The sequence below is a fragment of the Aegilops tauschii genome, chromosome 2 (assembly GCF_002575655.3).
Source record: "Aegilops tauschii subsp. strangulata cultivar AL8/78 chromosome 2, Aet v6.0, whole genome shotgun sequence".
Lineage (NCBI taxonomy): Eukaryota > Viridiplantae > Streptophyta > Magnoliopsida > Poales > Poaceae > Aegilops > Aegilops tauschii.
The window spans coordinates 498,279,784-498,302,986 of NC_053036.3; the positions used below are offsets into that span (position 1 = coordinate 498,279,784).

Consider the following 23,203-nt stretch of genomic DNA (forward strand, 5'->3'; position numbering starts at 1 on the left):
CGGAGAGATCTAGGGTTACATGGGGTCGGTTACATAAGAAGGAATCTTCATAGTTGGTCGCCTAGCTTGCCTTCCACGCCAAGGAAAGTCCAATCCAGACACGGATATAGTCTTCGGCCTTCGTACCTTCACAACCCATCAGTCCGGCCCAATGAATAACAGGCCGGACGCCCGAGGACCCCTTAGTCCAGGACTCCCTCAATGGCATCCTCTTTGCACTCGAAATAGTCATCATAGCCGACCACCCCCTCTCTAATACGGTTGAAAAGATGCCTACTCATGCGGAAACGGCGGCGGAATTTTTGATGTTTGAACAATGGGTTTGTTGTATCAAAGTAGTCCTTCCAAAGAAGGAAATGCCCGCTCTCTCGGTTGCGATTCAACGCCGGAAGGTGGCCCAAAATGGAGCCACGGAACAACGGCCGTTGGCTGTTGAGGTGGTGATGGACCAACACGGCAGCCAATATCTCCTCCTCCTCGTCGGACGACGAATCGTCGGAGTCGCAAAGGAAATTGTGGAAAAAGAACTCGTCGGCGGAGTCCATTTCGTACCTTGGCAAACTGCCGAACAGCTTGCGGGCGTCGAATAAGGAGACGGCCGGCGAGGGGAGTCGCGACGCGCACGGACCAGCTAGCTGCCCTGTCGGCGTCCGACGAGCGTGCCGGTCGGATCTGGCCGGGGCGGCGATGCGGCTTCTTGGTCGCGGGCGGCTGTGCGGTGGGGGGAGCGGCGGTGGGAAGCAGTTTGCTCCCAGGCGACAAGACGGCGGTGGCGGGCGACGGGGGAGTGGGCGGCGTTGCTGGGCGGATGTGGAGGCGGCGACAGCTGGCAGAGTCGTCGGCAAAAATGGGCGGCGCCGTCGGCGACAAAGGAGGCGGGCGAGGGTTGCTGTTGACTGGGAGGGTGAGGGGGAGGCCAATGTGCCACCGACCAGCGGGCCCGGGGAGAGGAGAAGGCGAGCGTGCGTGCGTCCATCGCGTGTCCGCGCGGACGCAAATCCGGCTCAAAAATGGGCCGGGAATGGATCGCCCGCGGACGAAAAGCGGGCGCGCTTCCGTTTGGGACGGCGCGTTGGGCCGCTCTTTGTGTCCGCGTCGACCTAAACAGACGGCAGCGGACGAAATGGGTCGCCCCATTAGAGTTGCTCTAATAGATCTGAATTATTTTCGCAAAAAAAGTTTGAAAAAGGGTGCTGAAGCGGCAGCTTCCCTACGTGCTGTGTGCTTCGGTAGACGGTCGCCGAGCTGAACGCTGCTCTGACCTGCGCGGGTCCCACGCTTCAAGGCTTGGAAGATGGCCGGTGTGGGAATGAAGGTGGGCAATTAAGGGTGTGGGGGCCTCCATTGTGTTTATGGCGGAAAAAAAATGCGGGCTCCACACAAGAGAAAACCACAAACACCCCGTTAAACCTCCACGGTGACTGCATTCGCCGGCGCTGCTGCCTCGCACAACTTCGAGGGGGAGCTGTCCGCGGCGAGCGAAGTTCGGCATCTCCTTCTCGCCGCTCCGTGGCGGCGATGCCACCTCGTGCTATCAGCATAAAGGTCCGCAATCCCCCTCTTCTGAAGTTTTTTAGTCAATTTCCTGCCGCAACTTCTACACCGATGAATATTTGATCCGAGGCAGCGGTGCAGGGATCTATGATGACCAGCTTCCGATCTACTCCCTCCCTTCCTAAATACTTGTCTTTTTAGGCATTTCAAATGAATATCACATACGGATGTATGTAGACATTAGAGTGTAGATTCATTCATTTTACTCCGTATGCAGTCACTTGTTGAAATGCCTAGAAAGACAAGTATTTAGGAACGGAGGGAGTAATTTGAGGTTTCTTTGCCCGCTTTTCCCCAGGTGGCGAGGGAAGAAGATTTGTCCTCACACATTGGAAACGATGGCTTCTATTTTGATCTCGTCGACTTCGACAGGGTGAGGGCTTTCCAGATCCCGGATAACACGACTATGTCCCGATTGAAGGTACCGCCTGCCTTATTCAACTAGAAGGACCACTGTTTCACTAGAAAGCTTAAACCCTAAATTTGGTCTATATGATTTTGTACTTTTTTTTAACAGATCTATCCGTAAGACTTCAAGGAACTGAGATAACGAGGCTTTTAGTTTAGGAGAAGTTAGGCCTTGCCTTAGCCCGTAGCAATTTTTTGTGCTGAGTAGGTAGACGATCTCTCATTTAGTCCTCTCCTGCAAGCATTTCAGCATCTCTGCTTCTGGGTGTGTGCTATGTTGTATTCTGTTGTTAAGTAATGCCAGGCCATTTTCATGTGATTTTTTTAACAGTTTTGCTAAAGCACATCTAGATGTGCTAACCCCTTTTTTAATGTAAGTCTATTGTGGGAATCATGAGTCGCTGTACAAATTTTCCACTTTACCCCTTCTTCAATGAAGTATGGAGTATAACAGGTTTGAGTGGTCGTAGACTTGTTGCATGTTATTTAACAGAGCTATATAGAGATTGGTTTTCATCACTCTGCATTGGCGTACCTTATTGCAAAGAGAAAACTGCATTAGAACCCCCTAAACTATCACAAGTTCCTCACTTGACTCCCTCAACTTGAATCTCTAGGCTGGGCTTCCTAAACTTGTCTTCATCTCACCTAGCTCAACTCCAAAAAACAAAATGTGCCACATGATCATCCCCCTCAGCATCTTCTCTTAGTATAATAGAGAAAGGGGGCTATGTCCAGGGGTAACGATATTATCATTTTTTGACATGCCATTATTTTTAAACAAGGGCAATGGAGCTCAAGCTGCATTTATAGTTTTTAGTATGTATGGTCCATTCTATCTATATCTATACTTCTATACTTCTAAACTTAATATGAAAAGAGCGAGTTGCGGAGATCCAACACATCTCACCCGTCCATGTGTTTAGCGCAAACAAGGTTAGCATCCTCCCCTAATTAATAGCATACCTAATATCAGCGCCAATGCTACCAATTAATTATATTCTACCAAATATCAACCTGCTGCCAAATATTAGTGTGCAATGCAATTAATATATTGCCTAATATTGACGTGCATTTCATGTACATGATTACTAGTATCATTAAATTTGCTAAGAAATTTCTACCCCAAATGTTTTAGCTGAAGAATTCCAGATGATCAGCAGGATTTTCTATTTTCCATCAGTTGTAAGATTGAATGATGAGTTTCTATTTTTATGTTGTTTATAGATATATCTTGTGCAAGCAGACAAATATGTTCCTTTCCATCGTATTGTTTCTGATGGTTCATAATGACTTCAGTATTAATTGGTTAAGTTGTTCACAGGAGGAAATTGCAGTAGAATTCAGCATCCCATCTCAATTTCAGCGCCTCTGGTTGTTTTGTAAAAGGCAAAACGGGACATGGCGTCCTGTTAGGCCATTCTCTACCGAAGAAAACAATCTATCTGTAAGAAGGCATTGTTCATGCTACGTTCTGGTTGCCGTTTTAGATAACTTATGTTCTTACTGGTTCTTGATACAATTCTTCTTGGCAGAACTTTGGGAGTAGCCCTTTTGTGTCTAGTTAGTTTGGTTGTTATCATCTTATTATCTATTGGAAATTGGGCGTCGCTGTGGCTATGCGGGCTTGCACTCTGCACACTTCGTTTAAGGATGCCTGGCTTATTTTCTTATTACAAAAAGTTGACATCAGGAGCTAGTCCCTGCTCCCTGGTTGGTCTTTTTTCTTATCTTATCTATGGGTGTATCTATTTTTTAGCATCTTATCATCCATATCCTATTGTGCGAAGAAAGAAATATACTACATTCTCTAGTATCTTCCTATATTATTGTTTAGGAGCACCCGCCAGTGCTTAGATGAGGGCGAGCGCCATTGCCTAGGTCCTCTGATCCATAACCAGGCTGTTATAGGGCATCCTAGCCTAACCACCCATTTAAGGGATAAGATCCTGCTAGTTAGAATTAAGAATTCACAGCCAATGCGCCGCCGAAAGTGAAATTCTTTCTCTGGCTTGTCAGCCTTGACCGCTGCTGGACGGCTGACCGCCTCGATCGACATGGGCTTCAGCACCACACGGCGTGTCCCTTGTGCGACCAGTCCCCGGAGACGATGCAGCACGTCCTGCTAGCCTGCCCCTTCTCGCGGCAGGTTTGGCACGAGATCCTTTCCTGGATGCGCATGACCTGCCGAGCGCCGGCCAATGACAGCTCCCTGCTCGACTGGTGGCTCAACGCCAGGCAAGACACCTCCCAGCTGATGCGCAAGGGGCTTGCATCCGCGACGCTTCTGACATCCTGGATGATTTGGAAACACAGAAATGACTGCATCTTCAACCGCGAGCAACCGTCCGTTCACACCTTAGTGAGTAGGATCAAAGCCGAAGCCAGGCTCTGGGCCACTGCTGGCCTTAGAGTCGTGCTGCCCACCACATGGGATGTGCACTAGCATCTACTTTATGCGTGAAACCGCCTCCTAGGAGGATTGTAATTACAAACTCTCTCTTTTCAATGGAATGAAACGCATGGGTCCCCTGCGTTTTCTCGAAAAAGAATTCACAGCCAATGTTTATGTTATGGCTAATAATCTTACTATATCTTAATTCATGCTTACAAATGTTTCATAGTTAATACATGATAATTACTAAACTAATCATGAGTTTAGCACAATTCTAATGCTGCACGATGGAGAAACTCAAATTAGCCTTCTTTAGTTCCACTGCAGCAAGAATAAGGGATCCCCTCAGGGTTTGAGCTAGCCTGGCGCACTTATGAAGTACACGCAACCAATCAGCGCCGTACCTTGTAGTTGTAGTCTGTGCTAGCTCGTCTATCTCATGCAACCTAGGCAACCAATGATGCCTTATATGAAAGGATAATTACAAATAATTACTCTTGCAGATGACTAGCCTTCATAAACTATTGTCAAGGACCTTCTTGTTCCTGAATCCTGATGGTGTGAAGCTGTTTTTGGAGGTTGATCCTGAAACCTGAACTTGAACATATTTATATTTACCTTTGTGGATGTCTGTAAAAAGGACCCTTCTTGTTCAATCCAACGGCTTATTTATTTAAATTCTCTCGCTATTGGCTCCTTGTAGGTGCTCAATGATTCTTCCCCACAAAATCTGAGCAACGATGATGGATTAGTGTTTTTAAAGCTTTATGACCCAGAACAAACGCAGATACGGTCAGTACCTTTTACTTAGAAGTTAAAACTCTCTCGTTCTTATTTGTTTATCAGTTGAGATCTTTAATTTATACTCTGTTCTCTGAATGAGGCTCACAGATATATTGGAATGCTGTTTGTAAAAGCTTCATCAAGGCCTTCAGATATTCTTCCGAAACTAAGAAGTCTAGCTGGTTTTTGTGCAGATGAGGAAATGGAATTATATGAGGTCAGGTTTTGCTTTACTGCAATCTTGCCACTACTAATCTGAAATGCAGTTTTTCACCACCACATTTTATGTTTTCTCATTTTAATATGCAGGAAATCAAATTCGAACCTTCTGCCATGTGTGAAGCCATAGATGCCAATATTACATTTTCAGAAAGCCAGGTCCCTCTCTGCTGTAAATATCTGCAACTGAGGGCGTTTTTAAATGAAAAATTCAGGTCGGGGAACCTCTCCCCCAGTGACCTTTCCAAAAAAAAAAAAAAAAACAGGTCTGTATTTCGTGCAAGCGTCTTCACATTTCCATGCCCTTTTAAACACTTTCTTGGTCCTTTTCTTCTTGCAGATTGGGCATGGGGATATCATTTGCTACCAGAAAAGCTCGAAGTCTTTGAGCCACCATGCATACCCTTCTGTTGAAATATTCTTCAAGCGTATTCATGATTTGAAGGCAGTTGTTCCGGTGCTTTACTTTCCCATCTCTGAAGACTTAAATTCTAGCCTCACTGCTATTGGTGGCATGATTATATTTTTCGTCTTCTTTTTTAGGTTTCTCTCTTGGATCCTTATTTTGGCAATACCATCATCACGTAGTATATTTTCTAGTTTGGCTCTTGGATTAGTCGTGAGTCACGACTGGCGACATTTTTTTACATGGCTGCTGCTGACGTGCTGTTGCTGCTTTTTTTATACGCCTCCTGAGTTGCTGCTGGCAATGTTGAAAAAAATGGCTGCTGCTACCTGCTGTTGTTGCTGTCTTTATTAATGGGGCAATATTTGATGTCATCTCACATCTCAATTTTTTTTTGTTTATCCTTATTACATACTCCCTCCGTCCCATAATCTAGGACGTTTTTTGACACTATGTACATTTTATTAATTATTTGTATAGTCGCCGTATCGCCGAATTGCTGTTTCTAGAATTGCTGTATCCCATGTCCCTGTTTCCTTATCGTCATATCGGTGTTTCATCGGTAGTTTGGAAAGCAAATATACTCATGTGAACATCTACCCCTACTATATCTGCCCCTCGTTCCCCTTTTAAGATTCATGCCAAGCTGATCGTTGATTCTTTTGTTATTTTCAGCTTTTCCCAAGTTTTATTTTTGTAAACAGTTGAGTATGGGTTTGGAGGAACAAACATATGCATTTTGTTGCTGTTATTGATGTCATGATGCTGGCATCTGATTTGCCTCTATATGTGCCAACGTTTATGTATTCCTTGCAGTTCCTTGTATTTTGTAGTTTGTGCCACTAGCAAGGTGCCGTTTACGTAATGACAAGAATTACATGTAGGGGGAGCAAAGGAAGATATTAGCTCTGGAAGAGGAGGTTGCTAGGTTAAAACATCAGTCTGACCTTCAAACAGAGAAGGCAAACATGGGTAGTTCTACTAACCAAGAATTTGTCTAACTTTCATTCTCCATTGTTTAAAAGTACAGTATAAATTTGTAGCAGCAACATATAAGATACACCAATGCAATGCAGAATGCCAGCGATTTAAACGTGAGCGAGACAATGCGGTACGACAGCTGAATGAGCTGCAGGATCAGAATCCTCAGATTTTCCTCGAGTTTCCCATCACAAATTTGCTGCAAGCAACGGAGAACTTCAGTGGCCTGTGCAAGGTTGGAGACACCGAATATGGACGTGTATATAAAGGCATTATACATGATACTACAGTAGCTATCAAGCTATCCAGATCTGATATTTTATTTCAACAAGAGGTAGCCTATGCCTGTATTAATGTGTCACTTAGCTGATTCTGTTACTAACATAAGGTCATCACAGGTTTCTATTCTTCGTCAAGGCAGACATCCAAGCATTGTCAACTGCATTGGAAAATGTTCTGAAGTTTCAGCTCTTGTGTACGAGTGGTTGCCAAACGGAAACCTCCAAGATCACATTGTTTGTGCTAATGGCTCTACACCTCTCTCGTGGCAGATCCGCACACAGATCATCGGTGAGATTTGTTCTGCGCTGCTGTTCCTGCATTCGCGTGAGCCTCATGCTTTGGTCCATGGCGATCTACGTCCTTGTAACATATTCGTCGACGCCAACTTCAGAAGCAAGATCTGCAACTTTGGTATGTTGACCCTGTTTCTCCAGCCCGGCAACCACCAACCAGCTCTGACAGCCAGGTTGCCATACCTGGACCCGGATTTCCTCACCACCGGAGAGCTCACACCCCTTTCTGATGTCTACTCTCTGGGTGTTATCATCCTGTGTCTATTGACCGGACTGCCTCCCTTGACTATTGCAAAGTAAGTTTCAGAAGCATTGGAGAATAATAGCTTGCACACGCTGATTGATAAATCAGCAGGGAACTGGCCTTATGTACAAGCCAAGCAGTTAGCCGTCATTGGTCTTAGCTGTGTGGAAATGACGAGGGAAAAGCGACCTGATCTCTTAACAAAGGTATGGCCAGTTGTTGAGCCCCTTATCAGGAAGCCTCCTGCAGCCCCATGGCCATACGTCCAATCGGCAGTTACAGGAAGTTACGCGCCTAATCACTTGATTTGTCCAATTAGCATGGTAATAACTTTTGTCAGCATTTCTATCATTTCCAATAGCTTGGGGGTCTGGGGACATGTTTTTATACTAGGATAGGAATTTTCTTATTCATGTGGAAATAGGTTAGACAACAAAATTTGAAGGCTGCTAGGGGCCAGTTAATAACATATTTTGCCTTCTTTTCTTGGAGTGGTTATAATGCATATCTAAAAGCTTCCCTGCCTAATGACCGCTGGGTGGTAAACTTGTACATTTCAGGATATTATGAAGGATCCTCAAGTGGCATCTGATGGATTCACTTACGAAGCAGAAGCCATAATGCGCTGGTTTGATGGCGGGAACAACAGGTCTCCGATGACGAACTTGCCGCTAACAAGTCATGATCTCGTCCCGAATCGAGCCCTCCTCTCTTCCATCCAGGAGTACCTTGATCAGCAGAAGCAGCCAGGTTCCTGAACCTCAATCTTTTGACGACATTAGGGCTGTATCTATATGTATAACTTGTTGCATAGGCATCCTGTACATGCCGTGACCAGTTTACGTCTAGTTCATCTTGTTATGTTCACAATCGGTAGTACTCCCTCCATCCCGAATTAGTTGGCTCAGATTTGTCTAGATACGGACTATCAAGACACATTTGAGGGAATATGCCGCAGCAAGGATTAATCTTGTTAAGTTGACAATCTACTACTCCCTCCGTCCCATAATATAAGAACGTTTTTTACACTATACTAATGTCAAAAACGTTCTTATATTATAGGACGGAGGGAGTAATTAATTTCGGAATCCCAATCCACTAATCTTGTTACTCTGAAATGTTTTGCAGTTTTCCTAGTATATGGTTTGCCTTCGTCTAGGGTTTTAATGCATGTCCAACTATGCTATTTTATTTAAATTTACTTTTTTGACAAGTATCCTCCGATTTATCTTTGATAACTACATAGATACACTATAAGTACACTAGTACCATGCATGGGGTATATTCAGCCACCACAGTGAATATCAAGGTTTGCACAATGCCAGCATATGTGGTCTTAAAGGGAGAACATCAGGTGCTTCCATCCTTTGGTTCTCCCATGCTCTAAATTTTCAAAATGCACATTTAAATGTTTCAAAAAATTACAAAACAAATTCTGGATGTCCACATCACAGGACTGTACAATCCCTACGCCCCCCACCCACCCCTCGCATCGTCTCCCTGGAGGTGGCTCGAGCGGGAACCCTAAGCAGCCGGCTCCACCATCGTCACCCCTCGCCGCCGTCGGCAGACGTCGTGGGGCAAAGCCCGGCCGCGGGACCCCTCCCTGCGCCCACCCCTTCCTGGCGCGCTCTGGATTCGTGGTGGTCGCCACGCCTCGCGCGGGCTGCGCTGCAGTTGCCGGCGTCGTTGCTCCTCCACGCCCGTGACCCGGTGTCTCCCCCCCGCTCCCGGCGCTGGATGCATTGGATCCCTGCGCCCGGTGACCCCCTCCCCCATCCTGTGGTGGCTGTCGCGTCTCGCGTGGGCTTCGCTGCAGCCGCCGCCGTTGGTGCTCCTCCACCCCGCGACCCGGTGATTCCCCCCGCTCCTGGCGCGGGATCCCCTTCCCCACACCTGGTGACCCCTCTCCCACCCCGACCCCCACCCCACACTTCCAATCTCCGGTCGCTCTTCCTTGGGCGCCAGCTGACCTCTGACACTTGCTGCAGCCAGGTCCGGGCGTCTGCCTATCCCAGTGGCTTGGTCCAGCCATGCCTCTCTCAAGCTGGCTGGTGGCGGCGGTTCTGGGCTGTTGGTGGTTGCTCGTGTGTGTGCAACGGGTTTGGGGTTGGTGGTGGGCTGGTGCCCGTTGTCTTCTCGTTCGACGATGGGCGAAACGTGCCTTCCTGCGGTAGCGATTCCAGCAAGCGTTTTGGTTCCCACATCTCTGAATCCTCTGGTGGCATTGTGATTGTTCGGTCATAGGCCGGGGTGAAATCCCTGCACTTTTGCTGGCAGCGGCGACACATGCGGGTGCCGTCTCCCTCAAGGCCTTCTCCGTGCCCCTCTTCGAGCACCGGGGGAAACCCTTAGATCCGGTTCTTTAGATCGGACATCAGCGGCGTCATGTCGTCGTCCCCTTCATTAAGGTGTTGTCTTGGCTGCTCGCAGCGTCCCTGGTATTGGGTTTCGAGTTGTCGGTAACCGTGCTTGGTGTGGATGCTCCTTAGGGCGTGGGCATCCGGGGCGCAAGGCGCAATGTACGACATCGTCGGCTCTTCCACCATGGCTCCTTCCTCAGGCCCGACCGTGTCCCGCAACCCACTTGTCGACTCTTCTAGGCGCTTATGGTGGGTGGTACGTTGATTTGGTCGGTTTTTCAGTCATTGCCATGTGTCGTAGGTGCCTCGCGTTAGTCATGACGCAACCTTGGTGCCCAGTGTGTCGTCTCCTCACCTCTCTTGGTTGGAGTTCGAGCTAGGCTAGTTGAGGGTTGTGTAGCTTCGTCCCACATTTTGGTGTGGTGTCCTCCCTCCTTCTCTTTGTAATGTTCTCTCCTACCTATCAATGAAATGATACGTAATCTTTGCGTATTCGCGAAAAAAGATTGTACAATTCCTAAATATTTCAAATCAATATTCGAAATACACATTGAGAAACAAAAAAGACAAATCCATCATGAATAGTGTTAAAAAAGACAAAAGTCAAAATGCCTCTATTCACATCAGGATTTGTCATTTTTGTTTCTCCGTATGTGTTCCGAATTTTGATTTGAAGTTTTTAGGGATTGTACACTTATGTGATGTCAACACCCACAAATCTTTTTGGATTTTTTTGAAACATTTAATGTGGTTTTTTTAAAAATTGGAGCATGGGAGCATCTAAAGGATCGGAGCAGTAGATATCTACCCATGATATGACAAACGTAAACGTGCCGGCCTTCTTCAGCTTTTCCGCATCTTGCAGCGTGTCCTAATTGCCAACAATGACAATGAAATGTAGATTAACCGTCGATTATACACTTATTCTTTGATAAATGACCCATCTGTTATCTTAAAATATAGCATCAAACCGATACAAAGCATAATGAGTAACACTCAGTATCTGCATAAGTAGGAAGCACACAACCAATCAAAGCGTCCGGCGAAAATGCCTGACATACTGGCAACAATGGAGTCCTATAAAATCGACAATATGCCTATGTCGATGGACGTGGTGAACCGATCCAGAGATTATGTTGCCATGTTGGCTAAAAATCCTCTTAGCCACCTACTCCAACCGCGTACATGCTCCAACTGTTGTTCCGACCACGTACACACTGCCTTGAACAATGGTTGATACTTTGCTTGTTATAGTGTAGACCATGTACGAAGCGAGTGCGTACATTGAAAATTAACATGCAGAGTAGAAGCATTTTTGTCATTAAAAATCAAATAATTTTTACGTAGCCAAAGTGTCGGATTTCGGGTTCCGGCAAACCCTTGTGAGGTTCGGACTCTGGGGTGCGCACGAAGAACTCTCTCTCCCTAGTTCGCTCGCTCACGATCCATGACCTAGCTCGACGAACTCGAAGAACAAGGGGCACGAGGGTTTATACTGGTTCGGGCCACCATTGTGGTGTAATACCCTACTCCAGTGTGGTGTGGTGGATTGCCTCGCAGGCTGAGGATGAACAAGTACAAGACACGAACAGCCTCCTGAGGAGAGGTGTTCTTGAGCTTCGTGAGCTGGTGGGTGTGTGGGTGGTCTGAATGATCCGTCCTCTGCTATGGTGGTGGCTAGCCCTATTTGTAGAGGCCCTGGTCCTCTTCCCAAATATTAGGCGGAAGGGTTCCCACAACGGCCAAGTTTGAAGGGGGATAACTAGTACAAGCTATCCTGACAAAAGTAGTCTTCGCCTGCCAAAGGCTCTGGTGGTGACGCCGCCCTGGGCTCCACGATGGCCTCTGTCCTGCCGTTCTGCTCGTCTTGGTCTTGTTGCACCGATATGGAAACCTTTGCCTGATTTCTCGGGACTCCGCGCCTGCGCTTGCCCCCTTGGCACCAAAGGGGAAACTGGTACACTACGCCCGCTGGCGCCCGCCTGGCCTTGGTCGTCATGGCTCACGTCACGGGCACCTCGCGAGGTGCCCCTTGCATAGATATCTCCGCTCCTCGGGAGCCAGCCTAATGAGGCTGCCCCTGAGGAGGTCTTGGCGTCGTCTGCCTCGCGAGGGTCTTGAGCGGTTGTTGCTGAAGATGGGCCGTACCAGGCCATTGGTGGAGCCACGCCATGGGCCGCAGGCAGGCAGGTCTGGGTACCCCCGTTCCCAGGACGCCGACAGTAGCCCCCAGGCCCAAGGCGTGTTTGGACTTGGCTTCGAGGCGAAGCCAAAGGGCAAGTGTGGAGCGCCGCGGGCCTCAACCGCCTATGGCCTTAATTGCCGCGTGGCGACTGACGGGACGTGGGCGTCTCCGCTTCCCCACGCTGCCTCGGCAACTGTTCGACTTGACGAGACCCTGCTGCATGCAGAAGAAAATCATCATTACCTTAGATCATGGAGGCCGGCGGTTGGCCTCCTTCCGGCTATAAATGAGGAGAGGGGCGGAGCCCGTCGCTCATCTCTTTCTCCGCTTCGCCTGCTTCTTCTTCCTCCTTGCTCCGCCGTCTTGCTGCGACACCCATGGCACCGACGAGGAGGTTCTCAGCCGCGGAGAAGGGGAAAGCGCGCCAGGAGGGACCCGGCTCGCCACCGCCCAAGGGGGGCGCGGCCGTCCCCGCAAGCACGCCGCGACCCCTGCTGTGGCTCCTTGGGGGCGTGGGCGTACTCCTTCGGGGACCGGTGTCGGCCTTGGTGGTCGCAGCGGTGCATCCTCTCGCGGCGGGGGCCACCCAAGGCGGGGCAGCCCATGCGCCGTGGGGAGGCGCGCCGTGGCCGCCCGGCCTCCTCGGCCGCGCTTCCATTCGGCTGAGGTGCTCCCAGAGTTCATAGTGTGGTCGGAGAGGCCGACCGACACCTGGCTCCAGCTCCCGCGCTCCTTTGCCGGCGAGCCGCCGGCCACGGGCCTTGGCGGCTTCTGGCTGCAAGCCGACGGCTGCTGCAGTTGGGCCGCGGTGGAGGTTTCCGCCGCGGGCAACGCGGTCCTGGCCCGTGGCTGGCAGACGTTCGCCCGCGCGCGCGGCCTGAGCAAGCTCCACTTCAAATACGACGGCGTCACGACCCTCTATGTGAGGGTGTTTGGGGAAGATGGTCGCCGCACAGGGTGCTGCCCAGATGACAGCGACGACGACGGTGGGCTCGGCCTTGACGACGGCCGCTACATCGCGGAAGGTGAGCTTGCCCTTGGCGACGGCCGCGGCTCGTCCAGCGGCGGCTCCTCCTCCAGCGAGAGCACCAGCAGCGGCGGCTACGACCAGCCGCCACGCCGCCGGGCTCGCTTCGAGGACAACGGCGGGTCATCCCGCCGCGCTCCAGTGAAGCGCAAGGAAGGCTCCGGCAGAGTCGGGGGGGGGGGGGGAGGGGCCCTTGGAGCCAACCCTCGCGAGCTGCTGCGGTTGTTCGTGCCGCTTTTGTTTATCCTTTTCTTTCTTCCTGCAATTAAGAACAAGCATGGGCCCCTGTGGGGGCGTGTAGTGAACTATGGCATTTATGCTGCTATGTTATGCTCATTACTCCAATGTTATGTCGCGGTGCTCAGTCTCCAAATAGGTACGATAGGGTACTTAGCTTGATGTGCTTGCGGTAGTTCCCCTCCTCGCGAGGGCGCATATTCCACTACCTGGTGAGGCCCTTCTTGCTGTCGGCTCGGGCGCCGCTGACCTCAGGAGGCACCGCGAAGCTGCAAAAATTCGTTAGAGAATCCGTTGGGTGCCTTATCCTTCCTGGCGCGAGGCCTCAGGCGTGGGTTGATCGTGGCCTAGCGCACCACGTCGCGGTACCCGTGGGGCACGGACTTAGAAGGGTGCACCAATCACAAGCTCAATCGAGGGCGCCTCGCGAAGATCAGGGGAGCCGAAGCTCTGGAGCGACAGGGCTCCGGCGAGGTGTGCCCGTGGCCGGGCTAGCCCAGCGCACGCGCGCACCTGCCCAGCCCCCACGCGAGGTGCACGAGGGGGAGCATCGGGCAACTGCCGTCCTCCCTGGCGCAAAACAAAGAACCGAGCGAAAAAGTAGAGAGAAGAAAGGACTCAATCAAAGCAATCAAGAAACGCCAGAACTTCAAACTCCATTAAAAAGGTTGCAAACCAACTACAGAAAGCAAATGAACAGCCGCGTCCGGCACCTAGTCTAGTCTTCTCACCAGCGCGGAGCTAAGTGCTGCCACTAGGACGTGGGAGGGAGCCCCCGAGGCCCGAGGGCGGCACTCCAGAGACTCCGGGGTGTGTACAGCCCCACTCATTATTACGTGAGAGTGTCACGAGCGGAGACCTTCACAGGCACGGGGCCTTGCTTCATGGGTAGAACTTCCGGAGGTGTTGGATGTTCCAGGCGTTCTGGATGGGGATCCCATCATGCGTCTCCAGGCGCACGGCGCCAGGCCTGGAGACACGGGCAATCCTAAACGGGCCCTCCCACATGGGTGAGAGCTTATGTAGCCCTTCCCTGAGAGCACCCGCCTCAGGACGAGATCGCCCACCTCGAGCGTCCTGGAGCGGACGCTACGGCAGTGGCACCGCCGTAGCGCCTGCTGGTACCTTGCCGCCCGGAGCGAGGCTTGACGGCGATGTTCCTCTCCCAGCACGAGGTCCATCCCCCGCATGGCGTCCTGACGTGCCTCGTCAAATGCCAGGACCCGCGCGGAGCGATGCCTGACCTCGTGAGGCAGGACCGCTTCGGCTCTGTAGACGAGGAAGAACGGGGTCTCGGCTATTGGCTTGGTGGCGGTGGTGTGGATGGACCACAACACGGATTGGAGCTCGTCGTGCCAGCCCCTGCCGCAAGCCTCAAGCTTCTTCTTAAAGGTCCTGGTTTTGAGGCCTCTCAAGACCTCCGCGTTGGCGCGCTCGGCTTGGCCGTTGCTCCTGGGGTGTGCCACTGAGGCATAGCATATCTGCGTTCCAAAGAGATTGCTAGTGAACTGCGAGCCGTTGTCGGTGATGATGCGATTAGGAACCCCGAAACGGCTCACTAGGCCCTTGATGAACTTGACTGTAGAGCCGGCTGGGATAGTGCAGACTGCTTCCACCTCCGCCCACTTGGTGAACTTGTCGATGGCGACGTAGAGGTAGCGGTAGCCCTCGGGCGCTCGAGGAAACAGACCCAGGATATCCAGCCCCCAGACTGCGAATGGCCACGAGAGTGGGATAGTTTGGAGGCCCTGAGCAGGCTGTTGGACTTGCTTGGCATGGAACTGGCAGGCCTCGTAGGATCTCACCAGCTCGGTTGCGTCATTGAGTGTCGTGGGCCAGTAGAAACCGCTGCGGAATGCCTTGCCCACCAGGGTGCGCGACGACGAATGATGCCCGCAGTCCCCACCGTGCATGTCAGCTAACAGCTCGCACCCTTGCTCCCTAGAGACACATCGCAAAGAAACATCATTCGGTCGTTTTCGATACAGCTCACCATCCTGAATGCAGTACGCTGTAGCCTGCCGGGCCATGCGCTCAGCGTCCTCCTCCTTCTCTGGCAGTATTCCTTGCGCCAGGTATGCCCTGAACTCCTCGGTCCAGCACCCTTCCTGGGGCTCGAGCGCCAGGAGCAAGCATGCTCCTGAGGTCGGACCACAGGCGGGGGCTCCCGAGGCTGGTGATGGGGGAAGCCCCTCCTGAGGTGGTGCAGGACCTGCAGCCGGAGGGCACCTGGCTCCTGGGGCTGGCGCCTTGACGCCCTTTTGGCGATTTCGTCGGCTTCCTTGTTCGTGCTGCGGGGCACGTGCTGCAGCTCCAGGCCCAAGAATTGCTTCTCCATCTTGCGTACCTCCGCAAGGTATGCCTCCATGTGCTCATCCTTTGGCTCGTACACCTTGTTAGAAAAGTTGACGAGGAGCTGAGAGTCACCCTTGATGGTGAGGCGGTTCACCCCCAAGGCGGCCGCAGCCTTGAGGCCGACGATTAATCCTTCGTACTCTGCGATGTTGTTGGAGACCTTCTCGCCCCGCTGGAAGCAAAGCTGCACAGCGTAGTAGAGCTTGTCTTGGGTAGGCGAGAGGAGCACGGCGCCAGCCCCCGCGCCCTGGCGCGCGAAAGCGCCGTCGAAGTACATGACCCAGCCGTCTGGTGCTTCGCTTCCTGGCGAGAGAGACCGGTCCTCACCTGCTTCGGGCCCTGGCCCGTCAGTCCATTCCGCCACGAAGTCGGCGAGCGCGGCCCCTTTGGCGACCCTGGTGGTGCTGAACTCTAGCTGGAATGCCTGTAGCTCAATGTTCCATTCGGCGACCCTCCCCGCAGCATTGGGGCTCCGGAGTACCCTCTCCAGTGGGTAAGTCGAGACGAGCTTGATGGGGTGGCCTTGAAAGTAGTGGCATAACTTGCGGGAGGCTACGAGGAGCGCAAGCAGAAGCTTCTGCGGCATGGGGTAGCGCGCCCGCGCGTCTCGTAGTACTGTGCCGACGAAGTATATTGGGTGCTCGACGAGGACATGAGTGTTAGTGGGGTCCGAGATTTGCTGAGGCTGGGATGCCTGCTGTGGCCTGGGAACTTCAGGAGCATGGTTGCCCATTGGGGCCATCACAATCTCAGGAGCGCTGTCTTGTGGAGCCTGGTCATCTGCTGGTGCCGTCGTGACCTCAGGGGCGCCGCCTTGCTGCTGCACCACTCCAGCTGAAGGTGTGGCATTGTGAGGCAGACCCTTGACCTGGAGCTCCTCCCGGACGGCCACCAGCGCTGCGCTGGCGGAGTGAGGTGTGACGGCTAGGTAAAGCAACAAGGGCTCGAGGGGACGAGGCGCTACCATCACTGGTGGGCTGGTCAGGTATCTCTTGAGGTCTTGAAACGCCAGGTCGGCCTCCGGGGTCCATTCGAATGGGCCTTTCTTCTTCATCAACTTGAAGAACGGTAGGGCGCGCTCCCCCGGCTTGGAGATAAAGCACCCTAGTGAGGTCACACAGCCCGCGAGCTTTTGCATTCCTTGAGGGTCTGAGGGGGGCTCATCCTTTCTATCGCTCTGACTTTCTCCGGGTTTGCCTCGATCCCCCTGTGTGACACCAGAAAGCCCAACAGCTTGCCGGAGGGAATGCCAAACACACATTTCTCTGGGTTGAGCCGCAAGTCCACCTTCCGCAGGCTGGCAAACGTCTCTTCCAGGTCCTCGATGAGGGTCCTCGCCTCCCGAGACTTCACCACTATGTCGTCGACGTAGGCCACAACGTTCCTCCCGAGATGCTGGCCCAGAGCGATGTGCATGAGCCATTGGAAGGTCGCTCCATCGTTGCGCAGCCCAAAGGGCATGCAGGTGTAGCAGTACACCCCACACGGGGTCAGGAAGGCCGTCTTCTCGACATCCTGCACTGCCATCTTGATTTGGTGATACCCCGAGAACGCGTCCAGGAAGCAGAGCAGGTCGCACTCGGCGGTGGAGTCGATGATCTGGTCGATGCGCGGTAGTAGAAAGGGATCTTAAGGGCATGCCTTGTTGAGGTTGGTGAAATCGACGCACATGCGCTCCTTCCCCCCTTTCTTGGGCACGACGATCGGGTTCGCCAGCCACTCCGGGTACCGTACCTCGCGGATGACACCAGCTTCCTGCAGCTTGCGGGTTTCTTGGACGATGAAGGACTGCTTCTCCTCGGACTACCGCCGCGCCTTCTGCTTGACTGGGCGTACATTGGGGCATACGTTCAGGTGATGCTCGATCACCCCCCTTGGGACTCCAGCCAGGTCCTTGGGCTCCCATGCGAACACCTCCTTGTTCGCGCGCAAGAAATTGACCAGTGCCTTTTCTTGATCTGGGGGAAGGTTGGCGCCTATGGTGAAGGTGGCTCTTGACGCGCCGTCCTTGTCAACCAGCACCTGCTTCGTCTCGGCTCGATCTTTAGAGAAGAGCTGCTTCTTCTTTGCCGGCGCAGCCCCCAGGGCCTCGGGATCCGCTTCACCAGCTGGGCGTGCTGCCGCTGCGGCCCTGAAGGTGAGCTTGAGGGCCGTCAGGGCTTCTTTGGTGTCCCCGGCCACGCTGAGGATGCCGCTGCTTCCCGACATCTTCATGAGGTTGTAGGCCGGATGGGTTGCCGCCATGAACTGAGCTAGGGCTGGGTACCTGAGGATGGCATTGTACGGGAGACCGATGTGAGCGATGTCAAAGTCGATAAGCTCGGTGCGGTAGTTGTCGCATGTACCGAAGGTGACCGGGAGGCGGATCTGCCCTAGAGGGCTGGTGGAACCGCTGCCTACCTTGGAGAATGGCTTGGTGGGCGGAGCCGGCCGTACGGTATGTGAAGCAAGCCAAAAGCTTCCACGGAGAGTACGTTAAGGCCGGCCCCGCCGTCGATGAGGGTCTTGGTCACCGCTACGTTGCAGATGGTGGGCGTGCAGAGCATCGGGAGTGCGCCTGAGCCGGCGATGGTCGCTGGGTGGTCCTCTGAGTCGAAGGTGAGGTCGGCCTTGGGCGCCGCCCATCCCGGTGGGGCCCCGCGCTGCACATAAGCGGGGCCCATTTGGCGAAAGAACTGCTTGACGTGGAGGTCCGAGGGCAGCGCCTGCGAGCTGCCGAGGAGGGCTGCAACGGCGAAGGGTGCGGGTACTGCGAAGCGCGCGATGAAGAGGCCGCGCAGCTCCTCCCAGGAGGCCACGGAAGATCCTGGCAGGTTGAGCAGCCAGGCGCGTGGCACGCCGGTGAGGGCCATGGGGAACCAGTGGGCCATGACCTTGTCGTCGCCTCCGGCTTCCAGAACGGCTTCCTCGTACGCCAACAGGAAGACCGCTGGATCTGCCGCACCATCATAGCGGGGCAGCACCTCCGGCTTGAACTTGCACGGCCACCGTACTTGCCGCAAGGCGGGGGTGAAGGCCCGGAGGCCTACGACGCCTTCGTGCGCGCCCGTAGCCCCAGTCGGAGGAGCAACGCCCGCCATGGGAGCCGGACGGAGAAGTAAAGCGGGCGTGGAGGCGAGGCTTCGGCGCACCCCTACCTGGCGCGCGAAATGTCAGATTTCGGGTTCCGACAAACCCTTGTGAGGTTCGAACTCTAGGGTGCACATGAAAAACTCTCTCTCCCTAGTTCGCTCGCTCACGATCCACAGCCTAGCTCGACGAAATCGAAGAACAATGGACATGAGGGTTTATACTGGTTCGGGCCACCATTGTTGTGTAATACCCTACTCCAGTGTGGTGTGGTTGATTGCCTCACAGGCTGAGGATGAACAAGTACAAGACACGAACATCCTCCTAAGGAGAGGTGTTCGTGAGCTCCGTGAGCTGGTGGGTGTGTGGGTGGTCTGAATGATCCGTCCTCTGCTACGGTGGTGGCTAGCCCTATTTATAGGGGCCCTGGTCCTCTTCCCAAATATTAGGTGGGAAGTTTTCCCACAACGGCCAAGTTTGAAGGGGGACAGCTAGTACAAGCTACCCTGACAAAAGTAGTCTTTGCCTGTCAAAGGCTCTGGTGGTGACGCCGCCCTGGGCTCCATGATGACCTCCGTCCTGCCGTCCTGCTGGTCTTGGTCTTGTTGCACCAATATGGAAACCTTTGCCTGATTCCTCGGGACTCCGCGCCTGCGCTTGCCCCCTTGGCACCAAAGGGGAAACTGGTACACTGCGCCCACTGGCGTCCGCCTGGCCTTGGTCGTCATGGCTCATGTCACGGGCACCTCGCGAGGTGCCCCTTGCATAGATATCTCCGCTCCTTGGGAGCCAGCCTAGTGAGGCTGCCCCTAAGGAGGTCTTGGCATCGTCCGCCTCGCGAGGCTTGGCCCCTCGCGAGGGTCTTGAGCGGTTGTTGCTGAAGTGGGCCGTACCAGGCCGTTGGTGGAGCCACGCCATGGGCCGCAAGCAGGCAGGTCTGGGTACCCCCGTTCCCAGGACGCCGACACAAAGCTCTCACCCTTATGAACATTCTAAACCTATTTGAAATACCGTCCAACAAATGACTAAAAATTTGACAATACTTGTGGGAGAATATAAATTTCATGCTATTTGGGTGACTGACCACGCCGAATGTGTGAACTTGCATTGAAAAAGGAGGTGTTTGATTGTCTCGTCATGAGTACCATGACAGTTTCAAGTAATGTATATATGAAAGTAATGTATAGTTATAATTGAATATATCAAATAATATATTAATATATAATTGAACTTAAATTTGAAAGGATCGACTTTAATTACAACTAAATCTAATAATTTTAAAAAAATGTGATTGAAATTATAATTTTAAATTACATAGTGCTTAATGGAATCAGTTAATTATAAATGAATTTATAACATAATATCCTAATATCTAATCAAAGTTTAGTTTGAATTAATAATCTGATATTAGAGTTTATTTTAATAAATCACAAATCAATATTCAAATAGAAACGACATCTAGAACACAATATAATTGAAGTAAAAGTATATAATTCAAATTGAAACTATAAAATAACATCATAGTATTTTCAAATAATGTAATTGAAATATATATTAGGTGTCGTAGTTTTGTCACGGCAGATGCCCTTGTGAAAGGACTTAGGTGTGGAGCCATCGCAATGTAGGTTAGCTTAAAGGGGTTGAGCGGGATGAGAGACACGAGTTTACCCAGGTTCGGCCCCTCACCAATGAGGTAAAAGCCTACGTCCTGCTTTGTGTTGTATTGATTGAGTGTCGATTACAAGGGAGCGGAATCACTAACCTAGCTCTCGATTGATTGTAACTTGAGTTTACACGCCACAGGGTCTCGCCTTTATATACACAGGTCGAGGCCCTGGGCTTACAAGAGTACAAGTCGGATCATACAACGTGACAAACTCGGGTTCTAAGTCACCTTGCCTTGCTAGGCAAGTCACCATCAGGCGGCTCACACCTCCGGGTTATGACACCATCACCTGGTCTTGGGCCTTCAACAGGCCTGCCTTGTAAGCCGCCCCTAGCCTTCATATCTTATCTTCTTGGGCCTATTTAAGCCTTCCCTTATAAGTCGCCAACAGTGTAACCCGGCCCCTCCTTGGCGGGTCACACCGTGGGGTTATATCCCCAACATTAGGCCCTAGATTGATTTGAACTTGTTCATGTCAATCTTCACTGCTTCTAGTTGGCGAGTCTTCTTTGATTCCTTCCAATGCTTAATCTTGAACGAACCCCTGTAACCTGCCATGACGTCATGTGAAATAAATCCAAAAAAACTTATGATATCACAATGGATCTTTTTGCATTAACTAGTTGTCCGAGAATCGAGGCGCCTCCTCTGTTAAGATATTCATGTTGCCTCCTCGATTTCCTCGCACACCATTTCGCTGTTTCACCAACTTTTCCTTATAAATAGGCACGGGGAGTATCCTTTTCACTTTTACCCCCGCCGCCCTTCTTCTTCTTCTTCTTCTTCTTCATCTCATTGTTCGTCGGCACTGGAGCTCCGCTGCCGCCGCTGAACCACACCGACCAGTCCGTGGAGGCCGCCGCATCACCCTGTTCGGACCAGAAATCTGCGGTGCTCATACGCTCTTCACTCAAATCATCAGGTAATATCCTCCTTCTTTCTCAGATCCACATTACGTCATGTCAGTTCTTGTTAGTTCATCGGTGTTCGTCCAAGTTCATCCATGCCTGCCCAGAGGTCACACTTTGAATCCAAAAACTAAACAGAAGTAACGCGGTAGCAGTTTTAGCTTTTTATCTCATATCCTGGATAGATCCCTTCTTCTTGCAATCAATACCCAGCTTACTAGTTCTTCTACGACCGCGTTCTAGGTTTAATAATTATGCCCCTTTCCCGAACTGTTGTAGATCTGTAATTGTAGCTGCAATTTGCAAAACTTGTTTGTCCAAAACTTCAGTGTTCGGGCGACTTAATAATGAATTTGTAACCCACCAAGAATTCGAAAGATTTGTTCAACCCGCCAACATGTTGCCAGCTCATATTTTTATGACTTAACCCGCCATGCTCTCATAACCTGATAATTACTCCATTCCATGGCTAAGGCAGCTCATAATTCTCTTAATGGTCCATAATATGTAGCCTTCTAACTGTAGCTAGCTCATCATTGCTAAATCATCGTATAATCATTTAGACGGCTTACCATAGTAATTTGAACCCGCCGCATCCTTATTTTTTGGTCACAGCTTGTTATTCCGGCTCATCATGACTAAAGCACCCACCTCTTGTGACAGGATTGCCTCCAGAGTCACAGAGAGCTCACTCTATGATTATGTGACCATGGGGGTTTTACCCGCCAAGGAGGTCATCCACTGGCGGGTTCCAGGCTCCGATTTCCCCCTCAGCCCCAAGAAGGTGAAGTTGTGGTTTTCACGGATCACCTACTACGTGGCTTCTCACCGCCCGGCTCAAAATTCTTCCGGGACGTTCTGCATTTCTATAATCTTCATCCACAAGACATTGGCCCCAATTCTGTTTCCAACATATGCAACTTTCAAGTCTTTTGTGAAATGTACCTTGGGGAAGAACCTTCTGTTGATCTATTCAGAGACTATTTTTATATCAACCGCCAAACTGAGATGTCAGATGGCCCCAGTATTGAACTCGAAGGTGTTTCCATCCAAAGACGAAGAGACGTAACTTTTCCTTCAGCCACCCTGCCCAGTCATCCCAAAGACTGGAATTATACCTGGTTTTATTGTAGAGACACCTCCCCAGCTGGAGAGAACCCCTTGCCGGGTTTCCATCCCTTCCGGCTCACCACCACCGGCTTGCTTCCATGCCGATTGACTGCCGCAGAGCGCACCCCTTTTGCCTCTAGTTTTTCAAAAATAAGGGCCTTGATTGCCAATGGCTTAACTGGAGTTGATCTGGTCCACTGCTGGGTCGCATGGAGGATTTTACCACTAAGCCGCCGCCCCGGTTTAATGTGCGAGTATACTGGTGACACCAATGACCCTCAGCGTTACAGCCAAGCACGCCTGACAGATAAAGAGATCAATGACTCAGTCAAGACGCTGCTTGGGGAGTCTCTTGAAAATTGTAGCAAAACGGGTCTGAATCCTTTCCGTACTCTCAACCCGGCCCAGACGTGAGTAATTTAAACAAAACTTCCTCTTGTTTATCTATCTCTTGTATGTCATACTTTTCTGACCTTATTACTCATAAAAACATGCTGACTCTCCTTTCTGGAGGAGGAAACTGCAAGCCGCCACCCCAGCCAAGAAGACAAGGGGTACAAAGTCTCGTGGCACGGGTCGTCGTAGTAAACAAACAACACAAGACCTTTTCCAGCTGGAAGAGTCAGAGTCAGAGACAAGCCAGGCTCATGAAGCAGAGGTAACTACTATCTCTTCCGACTCAGAATCTTTGCCAAGAAAGAAAACAAGGCGGGTCATC

At 51.5% G+C, this 23,203-nt stretch overlaps 1 pseudogene; it reads left to right on the plus strand.

The window, feature by feature from the left end:
• Window positions 1–1,294: 1,294 nt before the first annotated feature.
• On the plus strand, window positions 1,295–8,533 carry LOC109755415 (U-box domain-containing protein 57-like; annotated as a pseudogene).
• The last annotated feature ends 14,670 nt before the right edge of the window (window positions 8,534–23,203 follow it).